The following is a 16,056-nucleotide window of genomic DNA, read 5'->3' on the forward strand; positions in this document are numbered from 1 at the left end:
TGGTGGCTCACATCTGTAATCCCAGCACTTTGGGAGGCCGAGACGGGCGGATCACCTGAGTTCAGGAGTTCAAGACCAGCTTGGCCAACATGGTGAAACCCCCGTCTCTACTAAAAATACAAAAATTAGCCGGGCGTGGTGGCAGTCGCCTGTAATCCCAACTACTTGGGAGCCTGAGGCAAGAGTATCGCTTGAACCCAGGAGGCGGAGGTTGCAGTGAGCGGAGATCGCGCCATTGCACTCTAGCCTGGCGACAAGAGCAAAACTCCGTCTGAAAAAAAGCAAGAAAGAAAGTGGAATCAAAGGGATGTAAGGGTTCCAGAAATTTGGAAGAGATGTCAGGTTTCTCAGATGTGTTCCTTGATTTGAGGTAGGTGATCTTAGAAGAGCTGCAACTAAACTCCAACTGGCTCCTTCTTCCCCCATGTCTTAGAAGAAAATGGGCTTCATTTTTATTCTGTTGACAACCTTCTTTTGCATTTGCATCTTTCAGCTTCTTCTAACTTGCGTCTCCTGGGACCTTTCTTTTCATCACTCTATTTTCTTTCATCATCTGTCTTTCCCCTGACTCCTTTTCCCTTTGCTTCAGAATGTGCAAATGGATCCTCTCTTCTCTGGCAGTGATTATCAAAGTGTGGTTTCTCGATGAAATGTGATCACTTACTTCAAATCTCCTGGGATGATGTGAAAGTTGGGACCCACTTCAGGCCTATATGTCATTACCTCAGTATGATATATTCCAGCAACTTTCCCAAAAAACTACTTAGTTTCCAAGGCAGTTTGGCATCTCCTAGAGTGGCACAGCAAATTCCATGATTTTTTTCTAGCCCTGTTCGTTTTGTCTTTTAAAACCTGTCTCCCTCAACATCCACAATGTTAAAAACGTCTAACTTGCCTTCTGTTTCACTCACTACTCTTTTTTTTTTTTTTTTTTTTTCTGCTTTCTGCTTCTGTCTTTGTAAGTGTAGGCATGGGAAGAGCTGGGAATTTGGAGTCCTAGTAGGGTTTGATTCCCTCATGTCATTGCTCAGTAGCTGTGTGATCTTGGGCCACCCGTGTATCTTCAGTAGGGCATCTGCTTTGGAGGTTTGTGTGGCTTGCAAATGTCATTTTTAAATTGGGAGCCCAAATATAATTGTTTGTGTGCTAAGAATCTGCCTCTTCCAGTTTGCTGGTGGAAAACTTGGAAATTATTGACTTCGCCAGGCTCGTGGCCTCTGGATGAAAGCTAAAAGGTGAACTGCCTTTTATCCATTCTGCTTCCCCCCGCAACTCAGGGTCCTTTCCTGTAACAAATCGTGGTTAGTTTGGCATGGCAAGTACTGGAAGGGAGAAATTCTCTCCAGTGAGCCAGAAAATGCAACGGGATCTGTTTGTGATTGATAGAGATAAGAGTGCTCATCTACTTTTTCCTCTGCTAGAAAAGTATTTTTCCCTGACAGCTGGAGACATCAAAGGTCTGAAGCTGTGGATACAGAGAGATGAATGTTCTAATATGAATATTATATTTAAAAATATACCATGTAACATTTAACGTCAACATGTCTAGTTTCTTCTGTCTGGTAACCCCCAGTCGTCCATATGCCAAAAGAGTAATTCCCATCGCAGAGGTCGTCACTCCAGGGAGACAGGCAACCATTACGTGTCTGTGAGTAGCTGAGTAAGCCACACTGTGATAGTTTCTGATAGATCATGTCAAGACCTAAATAGTGGAATCTTCAGGATTTGGAGGTAGGGAGCAAGTCACCTGGATTGATGAGGACTCACTGATGAACAGATCAAATGGGCTTTTTAAGAGTTCTCATGGAAGAGATGGAAGTTTATTCTTGAGTGAGAGCAATCCCAGAGTCTGATTTCACCTAGTACGAGGGAAGGGAACATGTTTTGTCCTAAGCCAGGTGTGAAGTGTAGTCATTCATGTTGGGCAAAAACGTGGCAGAACTTGCAACTTCTGCAGGGACCCACAGGAAAATGGAGGAGAAGATTCCATGAAATTTCTGGTCCTGGTGTTGTGTGGATGGCCCAGGGCCCTGGCCAGAGAGATTGTGCCACTAGGTGAAGTTGTTTCACTTTCAACAACCCTGCTAAGGATTCATTTCACGTATATGCCGTCTGTGGGCCTTTGATGGTTCTTGTTTCCTATATTTGCTATGGATATATTTATGCATTTAAAAAATTTGCATCATTGTAGCTTTTCATTGACAAAATATATTTAATATTGTCGGTTTTTGTAGTTTTGTTTAATCAGTTTTTTCCATACTTATATTTATTTTCTGTAACTTTTCTCTTTTTTATTGTCTGTTTTGCTCTATTAAGATGTTGTCTATCTTCTCCTCCTTCTCCTGAGTAGACCTCTGTTCAGTTCACCAAAATCCCTCTCCAGTATGAATCGGGAGGCTTACTATGCGACAACCCCTTCAAGGCAATAAGGCTCCAACTTAAGGGATTAAGATTGTTTTTTGACACCAAATATTGTTTATCCTCTTAATTTTGAGCTATGTAGTCTGAAATCCATGCTCTGTGATGAAATGGAGGTGGTTTATCTGAGCTTTACTACTCTTAAAACTGAAGATAATGATATCTCAGAGCATAGTAGTGAAACTTAAGTAAGATGTACGCATCTAGCATGGGAGCTAAGAAATAGGAGATTCTTAACAAATGTAATATAATCTTATTTCTTCTTTAGTTTCTGTAAAACCCAGGAACGTTAGAAAATGTCTAGGTTGAAAGGAGAAGATCATGAGTTTGGTGTTAATTTTGAGGTACCTTTAACCAGTCAAGTGAAGAGATCAAGTAGACAGTTGAATTTAAGGGTATACAGATTAGAGATGTCTGATTGGAGAGTCTGCAGTTGAAGAGCTGTTTGTAGAGTTGTCAGTTGATGGTATGAGATTGCTTATGGAGTCTTGAGTAACAGGTGGACCTTGGGCCTAGCAGTTGAAGGATTTTCAAGATTTAAAGACATTCAATTGAGAACAAAAGAGCATGCCAGGGACTAGGAGAGAAGGGAAATGTGATGTTGTAGAAGCTATGCCAAGCATGGTTTTTTAAGAAGCAGGGGATAGATTTGTCTTTTTGGTCATCAAGGAAGATGACTACTCAACAGTGTCTGTTGGCTTTAACTACGTTAGTGGTCACTGTTGACATTTTCAGAGTGTTTTCTTGGTGGAATCATGGAATAGGAACCGACTTTCCATCCCTCAGAGTTGAGTTGGCTTTCATCTGACTTGGCAAAGTATTTATTTTATGTACTTCTAATGTGATTTTTCTCTATGTTTATAACTATAGTTGTTTGCACTTTTCATTCACATAATAAATTATCAGTTTCCTGAAGACAGAGGTAGTGCAAAATCCCATGTAAATTACATCTAGTTAAGTATTTAATAGTTTAGACTTAGAATCATTGGTTCTCATGATGAACAAAACACGTTTCTTGATCTGTTCATGTATTCATTCATTCACTGAACAGTTTTTTATTTACCAATTCCATACAGATAGCAAGTACTATTTTAGGTTATGTGAATATAGTGGTGAACATAAGATACTCCCTTTTCTGCAAACTTTCATTGTGGGTGGAGACAGATGAGAAAGAATGAATACAAATGCTGAGGGCATTCAGTGTCTTCCCTTATTTGTTCCTCACAACAATAGCATGATGTAGATGTTATTCCTAGTCCTATTTCATTGATGAGAAGATGGAGGCATCAAGATATTCAGTGACTTGCCAAGGTTATCAGTTCATTGGGAGCAGGGATGAGGGATGGAGCTAGAATTCAAACCCAGGTGGTTTGACTCTCAGATCCATGTTGCTAATCATCTCACTACACTGCAAAGTGTTTGGCATGGGGAAAATCATTATTCTTATTATTAATATAGTTAATAGTAACTATTTCTCAAGGGAGCTGAGGAATCACTTACTCTAATTCAGATGAGAAAACAGACATTCATACAGCTAGGTATTGGCAGAACTGAAATTTAGAAGCCACATTTCCAGGTTCCCACTCCAATGTTTTCCCCTCATCCAGTACCTCTTCTTTAAGGAAGGGAGTATGGAAAAGGGAAAAGAAGCTGGAAGAATGAAGGAATGGGCAAGGAGAAGGAAGGGTGTGTAGAGGAGATATAGGAAAAAATTAAACCTGTTGGATTTGGGGTTTTTGATGCTATTGAACTGTGGTTTTTAAAGCTTTTTTTGCCCCTTATATTCTCAAGAGTAGATATCCTTGAAATGATATCTTTATGCAAAATAGTGTTTTATTTCATCTATGACCAAAAAATAATTCAGCAGCTAGGAAACCCTATGCTCCTTAAAAGTAAAAGACTGTATTCCGGGAAAGAACATTGTTACTGGAACTTATACTGTGATGACACTGGTTGGTAGACCTACTAGAGGCTTTGAGGAGTGTGTGTGTGTGTCTTTGTGTGTCTGTGTTTGTATATGTTTGTATGTTAGTATGATACATATAGAAGTACATATTTGTTTTATAAAATACTGGTAGTATTTAATTTACTTTGTGTATTGTCTTTAGGGTCGAGGGTGTTGAAATGTTTTTCTGGGTTAGAAAAGTGTTTATATTTACATGCAAGGCTGCTCTAATATCAAGCACCATATTTAAACATCACAAATATACACTAAGCAAGGGACAGATGCACAAGGAATTTAAGTGGAGTTTTTCTAAATGGCAAATAATTAGAGGGGAACAGATGCCTATGGGCAGCAAAGGATGAAATGAGGTACCAAGAATTTTAAAAGGGAGATGGAAATACAAATGTAGAATGCAGTTGCTCTCAAGGATGTTTAAGCCTAGAGGGGGTGCTTGCCCAAAGTTCACTCTTTTTTTGGGCATTGACTTAAATTTGGTTCTCTCTTTACCTGTCTTCCCCAAAGAAGTAGATGATGCTAATCATTCCAAAGTGGAACAGATTTTCTTTCGAACCTCAGTTTTGGATGATCTGTGGCTGCATTTCTTTCTTCTGCCTCCCTAGGGTCTTGTCCTTTTATAGGACTGCCAGGATATGACATTTCACAATCATGTCAGTTCTCACTTATTTATTATTTATACCCCATATCCTTCCAAAAGGGTTTTTAGGTAGCCTACCAATAAAAGATATGTACGAAAATGTGTGTGTGTGTGTGTGTATATGTGTGTGTGTGTGTATATATATATATATATATATATTTTTTTTTTTTTTTTCTCCTTGGTGTGTGTTTTAGGATGGACATGTCCCTTCTTTAAAGTCTGCTGTAAAATGGGTTGTATACATCTCAGAACTATTCTGTGTAGTCTTGATGTGGAAAAGGAAACAAATCTCCAAGAATAAAGTAGAGCACTAGGCATTTCCCATCTTCCTGTAGAGTGATAGTTTAAACAGCAGGGGCACTGAGCAGAGCGATTCAGCAACCCAGCAAAGCTGAGCTGTAGCACCTGATCATTATCCTTCAGGTTTAAGATTTACCTGTTGTGCTCATTGTAACAAAAGAAATGAAATCTCTGTAATTATATTGGAAGGGGGAGGAGATCGTGTTTTAGTTCCTTTGATCTTGAGCTAGAATAGGCTCTGCTTTTGGAAATTTAATTTGAAAGAGCCCAACGTACACATCTGCTTTTTGTACTGCAATTTCTGTTGAGCTTGAAAATAGAAATTTATTAATGCAAATGTGTAGCAAATGTGTAGAGTCTGTTTCTTGAGGAAAAGATACACACATTCAGAACACAAGGTGATCCTTTCCTACATAGCTATGGAAGACGTTAATATGTTTTCTGTTTTTTTTTTTCTTTTTCTTGACTTCAGATATGAGATTCCTTGCTAACAAGGACTAAGCATAAAAATTATAGGATCCACTGGGGAACGGAAAGATTCATTCAATACTTAGAAGTTTCCAAAGGACAAATTCATTGGTGAAGAGATGGGGGGAGCATCCTGAATCCTCAAAAGAAAAAAAAAGCCAAAAACAAGTGCATCATCAAACCATTTTGAGAACATGTTTGAATTGATGGTAGGGCCCATGCTAAGAGAAAAGCTTTCATTTCGACGAATCCAATCTGCCTAGTGTTCTGTAAAATTGCCTTTGCCTGTAAATGGAATGGCATGCAGATTTTAGGTAGGACACTTTCTCACCCAACTTAGCCTGTACTCTATTTCAATTTTTCTACCATTACATGAAGCTTCACATAAATGACAACTTGACTTAATCCTTAAAGTGGCTGGATTGTGTGGTCTATTTTGATTAAACTTTTTCTTGTTCTTAGTGTAAATTTTCAGTAATGCCTAAAATGTCATGAGCATTTTGGGACATAAATCCTTTAAGCTATTTTGTGGCCATATAGTTGTTCTTTGGAGGGTTTGAGTGCTTTCCTAACCTCCTTCTCATCTCCAAATAGGCAAAATAAATTCTAAATTGTCGAGAGCATTCAATCACTCTTCGAATGAGCAGGCATCTCCTAAAGCTGCGGAAAGTGTCCATTTTCAGTATTTTGAGTACATAGAGCTGATCGTTTTATAATATTTATACTGTATCAAAAGATCTCAAAAACTGTTATAAATTACCTAGACTTAAGAAAGAAGACATGATTAAATAATTCATTGGATCAATACAACCAATTTATTTTTTTCTGATGTGGTGTGATGAGGTTTTTTTTTCAAATGGAGTTAGGTGGGCCTCAGTGCTGTGTATTGTCATTCTGATTCTATTGGTTACTGTCTTTCTCCACTCCCTCCTCAGTTGTTGTTTGGTATTTTTGTGCTTTGTGTTTGTTTTGTTTTAAAGAAAGGAAAGCTGAAAGCCATAGAAAGTTAGGCTGTGAATTAGGAATTCTGAGTTTAAAGCAGGAAGCCTGTCCCTAACTTTGTGTTTAAGTTGGTGTTTCAGTTATGTTGCCAGTGTAAGCTTGTGACCCTTGCAAACGTACAATTTCATTTGGGTTCAGTGATTCATGGATGAGTTTGTGATATAGGATGCCAAAGGCTGTGGAATTTATTTAAGACACAAAATCTTGAGACAGAGCTGGTTCCTTGGAAGCTTCTGTGTAACTAGAGTCTCATTTTAACTAATTTGGAGGGGGCTAAGAAAAGTCTTCCTACCCACTTCCAATTAATTAATTTCTAACATTTCCATCTAATCATGACTTTGTCGAGTGACACACATCTTTTTTCCTCACAGGCAAGAAACTCACAAACAAAATTTCTATTTCTAATGGCAGACAGTTGGGGTGCCGCAGCCAAGCAGTCACCCTTAAAAATTAATGAGCGTAATGATGGTTAGAGAAGCGATTCTGATGGTGGTTAGGGAGGGAGGGGCCATGGGGATGGCAGAAGGAGGAAGACTGGACTCCTCATAAGTGACAATGATGTGAGCCCTTGTCCTCATCTCCCCTCCCATCCCCCCTTCCCCCCAGTCACCACCCCTTCCATCCTCCTCTCTTTACAGGAGCCAAAGCAGATAGAAAGACAGGGCGATTATGAAGACGTCAGTTGGAGTGTAGGCAGGCGAGAGGGGCGCAGTGCCCCAGATGAGGTCCGGGGGGAGCTGAGGAGGGTCACTCATGGACGACTGTGTGTGTGTGTCTGACAGACTGTGAAATGGTGCGTTGTTGCACGGCTGCGCTGCACCTGGGCCCTTCATCTGTGATTGATTGGTTTGGTCATGTGTAATGGTCCCATCTGCTCTGTGTTGTTTTTCTTTTTTTACTTATAAACACCGTTCCCAGAGGCTGAGAGAGGATGAGCTATGTTTTGTCATCTTCACTTACACTTTAGCTCAAAAAAGTGGTCAAGTAGGTAAGCTCTAAAGTCTATCCAAGTAATGTAGTAGGAAAGTACAGTTTTTCCCCTTTGCTTGATTTTGTTTGTGTGTGTGTGTGTGTGCGCGCGCGCGTGCCTCTCCTGCGCACGCGTGTGTGCGTGGAGTTTTAATGCTGCCTGTTAATATCTGAATAGTTCGTGAACCACGGAAGACCAAAATATCACAGAAATGATTTGCACAACTCTGTGTATTGTGACTCTTACTGCAGTGAGGAGTTTTTTTTTGTAACGGAGCCAATACTTAATTAAAACCGCTGACATCATGGTGTTATAATTAAGCGTGGCATTAATTAAGCTGGAATAATGATTTTTTTTTTTTTATTAAGAACTGCTTCTATTGTATAAGACCGTTATCGGCTAAAAACAAAATAATTTTAAGGCAAAAATAAATTTGCTTTAACCTAGCCCTTTTCAACTTCCCCCAAAGTCCGGCCTCAGGACTGTCATCATCAGGGCTCTGAGTCTGTGTGTGCGTGTGTGTGTGAGCGCGCGCGCGCGTGTGTGTGTGTGTGTGTGTGTTTGGTGGTGGTGGGATGGGGGAGAGTGGAAGTGAAATTTGTTTTTTTTCACCCAAAAATGCTGATCGGCTCCTGGCATTCTGATGGCTAATTATGCATCGGAGAGCTTCGACAGCTGCATTCATCATCATAAAATGTAATAATTAATGACATTCCAACAAAGAAAAATATGCAAATGAGGACTCATTAGCATTTTCATATTCAGCTTTGATAATGCTTTTGCTGACAAGGTTGTAATTAATGAAAATTCATGTCGCAGTCAGGAGATTGGATCGGTTTCATTCCGCTCACAATTCCCAAATGCTTGCATTATGGAAAATCGGCGGCTCTGCCAACTTTTCAGGGAAGAAAAAAACACACACACACACTAAAAGCACCAGATGCAAATTAATGGTAGGGAGTCTTTAACTCTTTAAACCACCCCCCTAAATTTCCATCATAGGAAACATGTGATGAGTGTTAGCCTAAGAACTAGATTCTCTCTTTTTTTTTTTTTTTTAGTAATAGGAAAGTACTTTTATTTGTGACCCAAGTATGAGAATTTCTGGCAAACTTTTTTTTTAATATTTAAAAAAACCCCAAACCCTCCACCTTTTCCCTTCTTTCCTTTTCCTTTTCAAGACTATTTAAATGTACATAGTAAAACATGTTAGGACAGCCAAGCCCCAGCATGTTGTGTTCTGTCCTCTGGCTGGCAGATTCACGCCACAACAGTTTATTCATCCACATGCTTTTTGGCGACTGTTCGTCACGTATTTGGGCTTAGATCTTCTGGTGCCTCCCTCGGCGTGCTACCCATAAGGTCGAAAGAAAAGCAAGTATTCGATTTCTCTATTCAGGGTGGGTTTTTTTTTTTTTTTTTTTTTATGATAGTGGGTTTTTGTGTGTGTGTGTGTGCTTTTTCTTTTTAATCTATTCCCTTTGTGGTTTAGTGTCAGAGTTTGAGAATGTGCCCATAATTCTCTCACTCAACACTTCTGGTTTAGTGTTGTTCTTCAAATGTAATTTTAGGAGACACTCTACAATCAAAATGGAAGCCCAGAAACCCCACACCAGAGATATCGACAAATATTTCACACAGAGAGCTATTAATTTATGAAAGCATCTGTGTGTTGCTTTCAAAATGTGGAACTTTAGGTTGGCAGATAAACACTTGATACCAACCTGGTACCATGTTTGACAGACAAGCCTGAAGTTAAACTGAAAGTTCTATCTGGCCCTCAAGGTTAGAAAGTAAAACTTAAACAGAGTTCTGACTTCATTTTCTATTTGATATTTAGGTTAAAAAATGATGATTATTAAAACGGGTCTTTTTGCTGAGGCAGGTGTTTTAATAAAAGGTTTGTATAATGATTAAGAAAAAGGGAAAATAGAAGTGTATTTCTTTACAAATTATAACGTTTATAGGCATTTTCACTCTCAGATGAATAAAATGACTTCTGGGAGTTCCTAAGATGCAGTTTCCTGTTTATTTAAAGTTAAATTGTAATTCCCAAAGTTGCTAGCCCAGCATAAAGAAAGATTATAAATACGCCTTGTCAAGGGAAGAGAGAAACTTTGATATTGGGGCCTTATTTTTTAGAGTATTTCGGTAAAACAGAAAGAATCATCAATTATGTAATGAAAAATTTAAAATAAATCTCTTTTCCCTTTTATGTGATTAAGAATGACTAGGTTTTCACTCCTCATTAAACTCTTGGAGCTCTAAGAAACAGAATTTTATTTCAATCCCTTGCTTCTTCCAACTTTTATTTTGTCACAGTTTCTACATGAACATGTGTGTGTGTGTACACAGGCATGTGTGTAAATGTGTGTGTGTCCATGTCTGAAAATTATGGTGGCTCTGTCCTCTCTCCTATAAAATCTATTGTGGTAAAATAGCAGGCAAAAGAGGGTTTTGCTTTTTTTTTCCTTTTAGTTTATTTCTTTTTTCTGTGTGGGCAAACTGCCCATCCAGATGGTAGAATTTCACCTGTAAGCAATCTGAAACGATAGGTTAATTCTGACATTTTATAGAGCTTTTTTATTTTCTTTTCACACAGTACAACTAAGTGCAGAATAACTGCTCAAGATAATGTCTCTTTTTTTTTTTTCTTTTAAAGCGCTTCCTGCTGTGATTGGTTCTTTTTCCCCCCAAATCTGAATTTGGGGCTCATTTAAAATCTGTGGCTTTAGGCACTTTGCTGTTATTGTCAAAACCACATCTGATGAAATCTTTGACCAACTTCTAATATGTGTAAATGAGGAAGTGATGGCAGAAGTGAAAAAGCAGGTTAGTCGCCGAGAAGAAGATCCTTGTAATTTTATAATGCTGAATGTTCCACTTTGATAAATTCACTGTTAGTTTTCTCCTCCCACTAAATGCCTGGCGTGGTATTAGCCACCAGAATCCTGGGACTTGCTTTTATTGTCAGTGTGGTTAGCCTCTGGTGGCTTATGTGACGGAGTAAACTGGAGAAAAACTTCAGGGTGATTCATTGTCCTGTGATCAAGGAATCCCATTATTTCCAAAAGCAGGTTTAGAAGATGTTTTTGGAGTAGTGTGTGAAAGGGAAAGGGAATATTGGAGATTGTTTTTACACATAATAATTGCAATCATGCTGTGTTGACAAGTTAGTTTTGAATGTGCCACCTTCTTGTTTTTATTTCTAGAAAACCTTCCTTTTCGTGAATTATTTCTTGAGCTGATGATAAAGATGACTTTAGAGATGTCTGCACTGGCGTATTCCTTTAGGGGAACATTTTTGAAAGTGTTGTCCTTTATTGTACCTGTAAGGCTTTTTGGGACCTTTGTCATGGCATTGTTTGTTGCTTTTTCCATTTCCTGTTTTGCACATGTTAATTCTTGTGGGCATTTTCTTCTTAAAGTGATGGGATTTTCACTGTCCAGCAGCAAACTACATTTACTGGAGTTATTGAACTCTGAAATAGGAATCCTGTGGGTGATCAGTTTTACCTTCCCCAGAAGATACTGCTTCAGTCAATGAGAATTACAACCCCATGACTGAGAATTTTAAAGGAGGGGTTCCACTAAGACACCCAGAGGTTGTGTTTCAGGTGTTGCAACAAAATCAACATTTGTTTGTGGGCAGCGAAGCCAGTGTTCCTGCCAGTATTCCCGTTCAGTCGCTTCTCATATTTCCCTTGCAAACTTTCCCATTGGTTGGGGTCTGTGGAGAGATTTCAGTGGCTGGCTGGTGGAAATGTTTGGGAGAACATTTGCGTATCAAAGCAACCTAAATATTTGCAAAAATGTTTGCTTGAGAAAAAAGAATCCACTTAGGATTAGGAAGTAACTGCTTAAACATTTTTAAAGCATTTGTGATTTCCCTAAGTATATTACTCATGAGCCACTGCCTAGCTTGAATTTCAGGGGTCGCTCTGGAATCTACATCTTTAAAAACTCTATAAGATAATAAAGGTTTTGCTTTACGATTAAGATCTGTATCCATATATTAAAATGAAAAAACACTTGACAAGACAAAATATATTTTAAGAATTGTTTATCATTTAGTGAATCTGCAAAACAAAAGATGTAAAGAAAGGGCCTCATGAAATGGTTGGATGTTGAATAGCTCTAACATCATTCTTACCCTCTACTATAGGTTTCTTGTAGATAAAACCCAATTGTATTGCTATGATATGACATTCCTTCTGTTGGATTCCATAAACTTTCTTACCGTGGTAATGATTTGAATGTCAGATCTTACTTTTTTTTTTTCTTGCTAAAGAGTTTAGGCATTTTCTGTCCACATTATTAAAGTTTTAACTACATTTTACTGATGGTTTGGAAACAGTATGTGTAAAGCTCAGTGTAGGCCAAATTTTCCAGTTTGTTAACAAGGTAGGAGTTGAGCATTGACAATTACTGTACTTAAAAGCCCCTCGGATCAGGTGTTATTTTACCATCTGGACATTTTAATTAGTAATAAAAGTGTGGACCTGGATACACAGAAATAGGATCTACAGTACACAATGGCCCAATGCACTCTGTTGGTGCTGAGGTGTATGTGGCTACATTTTATAAACCTGTACGTATGTTTGTGTGTGTGTGGGCAAGTGTAATTATGTGCCAGGTGTGTCCTTTTTCAACCTGGGCACTAACACACACCAAAACATTTGACTACTTTTCTTGGATAAAAAGTAAAAATGCATAATCTATGAACTTACATGTAAGTAAAACTGCATCTTTTTAATGGCCCTGCTTCCTCACGTATGGCATGATAAAATATAATGCTGACATTTAGGTAGGCCTGGGCAAAAGATGGGACTCTTCTCTTTCATAGCTGTGTACTCTAAGGCAAATAAATTAACCACCAACTATCCCTTTTTTCTCACATCCAGAATGAAAGTATAAATGATAATTGTTATATCTACCTAACAGGATTATGAGGAAGCTCATTTGAGCATGTATGTTGAAAAGCACTTAATAAAATATAAGGCATCATAACAGTTCTTAACAATTGATTGTTAATACAGGATGCAAACGACCAATTCATATCACACATACCATCTTTTATAATTCAGTAAATCATCTCATATTTAAAAATAAGGGAGATGCAAATATAACATTACATTAGATTATTAACAAATGATAACTTTAAGACCACCAGAAAAAAATGTGTTCATAAGTTTCAACATAAAGCAAAATGACTCATTCTTATAAAGTATATACAGGCTCATTGAAACAATGTTATCCTTAATTAAGGCAGGAGCGGGTGCATTTGAGGGAAATAGTGACCCTCTGGAGAAATAGAGAGTGAAAATAGTTTAGGGAAACGAGTCTTAACATTTTCTCTTTTGGAAAAATGCGTGCATGTTTCTCTTAATCATTATGAATTTCATGTTTGCAAACCAGTGTGAATTCCTTAACGATAATCATTATTGTTTAGAATCTCCCTATTACTACACACACACACACACACACAAAATTTGCTCAAGAAAATCATCCTCAGGAAGTAAAGGAGTTGATAAAATTACCATTGGAGCAGATGAGTTTGGATACTTCTACTGAAAGCCGTTTCAGTTTTTATTATAGGTACGGATCTCCCCTGAGAATTCTTTGAGAGAAATAAAAACATTCGTTTTTAATTTAAAAGAAGGGTAACATGCTGTAGCATACTATTAACTATTTCAATGATTTTATCAATTTTATCTTCCCCTGCCTTAGTGTAATAAATGCATATCTTGATTCAGTACCAATCTTTACATTACATTGTCCCTAATGACAAATATTATTTTAGGCAACTTAGTTTTAATCATCAGAGTGTCTTAGGGAGCTTATAAAACTTGTCTCTGGGACATGGTATTAGCAGGATGTACAGAGTTCCTTTTTGGTGCCATGCTAGGAGGAGATAAATTCAACAGAGTCAGTCCAGCCCATTCATTCATTTGATAGATAATAAGTAAACCACAGAAGAAACAGGAATATGTCAGTTCTTTTAAGATTTCTTAGACTTAATATTGAAAACTGGTTTCACTTAATGTTCTATCAGTTTCATTTAAATGCCCCAATCCAATGATCACTTTCATTTACATATCCTAATCTAGTGAGCAGATAGGGCTTACATAGTATTTGTCTTGAAGACATTTTAAAAATGCAGCTACAGGTCCTCTTCTTTGAAACTCCATTTGGTAAAAATGGCCATGTCTGCCTTCACCTATAGATAGATTTAAGGGCCCACAGTAATGGGATGAGAAAAGAATTTGTGATGATTCTTGAAAAATGGTCTCATCAAAGGAATTCAGTTGAAAATGTGGGGGACTGCATTTAAACTTTGGTATAACAAAATAAGTAATTCAAAGTAAAGTCTGTAGCCAAACTCCTTAATTGTGATGCATTTGCTGAGTTCCCCTCTTCTATCGTCGGGCCTGCTCTGATGCCATATGGCCTACCATGGAACATTTAACTTGTCAGATATAATGGATTGTCCTGGAAGCAGATTTTTGCTTTGAGCACTCGGCTCCTTTCTTGCATTTCACTCTCAGCTCCAGGCTGCAAGATGAAGGATTGTGGTGGAAATGCAAAGAAGAGACACACAGTTGATTCCCCTTAAGAGAGTGACCTATATGCCACAAAATTTTACCCACGTAAAGAGGCATTATCCCCGTCACTGGCCTTAGCAGGCTGCATGTCAAAATCATTTAAATTTCCCTGGACTTAACAGATTGTGCAAACATTTCAGAACTGAGAGCTTAGGCAGAAATGGTGTTAGCCACATTGGCCAAAGGAGGCATATTATTTATTGTGACCTGTGTGTAACATAGGCCACCTGGGTTTCAGAGTCTATAAATTAAGTTCTCTCAAGTTTATGAAGAATGCTAAAATATAGATAGATAGATAGATAGATAGATAGATAGATATGTTACTTGGTTTTTTTGTTTTTGTTTGGTGAATAGAGAGGTGAGGTTGAAATAATCATTTAGGAATTGCTTCTTAGCTTTTTGGCTAAGATCAAGCTTTTTGGCTAAGATCATTTAGGTAGAGGGACAGTGGCAGCTAATTATCCTATCAGGCTTTCTAGCTTAAAACTTAGGGGCAGGCCTTCCATTCATTCTAACCTATTTGAAATTAGAGATCGAATATGTTGTGGATTATTTAATTGTTATCTGTAAAAGTAAATAATATAGTCTTTGTTGTTCATTTTAATTTGGTGCTTTTATGAACTATTTTTTTTCAATTTGTGCTATTGTTTCAACAAGCTTGGAAAGTAGTAGGAACAATTTGAGACTTTTGCATTTACAGGAAAACTTCTTTAAAACAATAAACAGTGCCCTACCTGTATGTATGTGCACATACATAGCTGTGGGGTACTCTTCTGGTATAACTACTGTAACCCCAAAGCAAATACTGTGATATAGAGATACAGAATAGACAATTTGCAAGTAATCAATCAAACACAAACCAGTGGGAAAATAAGGAACTTACATATCTCAATTTATCCATTAAATGCTACATATTTGATTACTCTAGGGTTACAAAAGTTAATTCATAGATTTGTATAAGACACACAGAAATATGCACACACTAAAAGAGACTTTGCTAAGGGTAATTCAGTATACTCACAAAAATATGTGTTATGTTAGAAATTTAATATTTAATTTACTTCCATAAATTCATAAATTCACTTACAAATAAGTCCTCATATAGGTCAGATGGGGCAATAAAAACTACTGTGACCTTGAAAACTGACAGAAGCTCACTTCTGTACAAATCTTTTTAATGAACAACTTTCCATGGAGCAGCTAAGAAACCTCTGTTAAAGTCAGTATTTAATACTAAAGTGTACTTGTGTATATTTGTGTATTACTGATCCTAAATTGAGCACATTAGTTTTATCAATGCCACTGATTGGCCAACTGTACCCCTCCTCCCCCGTACAGATTTAGTGAGACTTAGTACTAAATAAGTTTGGGGAGTGCCAGGCCATAGCCGGCTCTTGTTGGGGCATGTGCGCCCTCTGCTGGCTCCTCAGATAGGAACTGACTGGTGTGTGAGGTTCTTAACTTTACTTTTCAAGGTTGTTTTTTTTGTTGTTTTTTGTTTTGTTTCATTTTATTTTTATATAACTGATCAGATATTTACCATGATTATAAAGTTGTAGCTTAATACTGAGCATGGCAGTTAATTTGTTTTTATTTGGAAATAAAGGTGAGGTTTTGTTTTGAGTGTGTTTTTGCTCAATAGATAGTCCTGATAGTTCAAATAACATGCAACGTTTGTAATAGTCTTGAGTTT

General features: G+C 37.7%; 1 protein-coding gene across 40 annotated transcripts in view; it reads left to right on the plus strand.

The window, feature by feature from the left end:
• The window catches only part of TCF4 (transcription factor 4), a 364,163-nt gene that overhangs the window by 158,824 nt on the left and 189,283 nt on the right, over positions 1 to 16,056 (plus strand). For 4 of the 40 annotated variants that reach the window (XM_005586623.5, XM_074022499.1, XM_015439760.4 and 1 more), the window contains exon 1: positions 9,083 to 9,132. The exons of 33 other annotated variants lie outside the window; for them this stretch is intronic. The gene's annotated coding sequence lies outside the window, so the exon portion shown is untranslated. Of the gene's footprint in view, positions 1 to 9,082; positions 9,159 to 16,056 lie in introns of those variants that run through there. 3 more of the 40 variants (XM_015439758.4, XM_074022500.1, XM_065533773.2) reach the window with 1 other exon arrangement.

This window comes from Macaca fascicularis, chromosome 18 (genome assembly GCF_037993035.2).
Source record: "Macaca fascicularis isolate 582-1 chromosome 18, T2T-MFA8v1.1".
Taxonomy (NCBI): domain Eukaryota; kingdom Metazoa; phylum Chordata; class Mammalia; order Primates; family Cercopithecidae; genus Macaca; species Macaca fascicularis.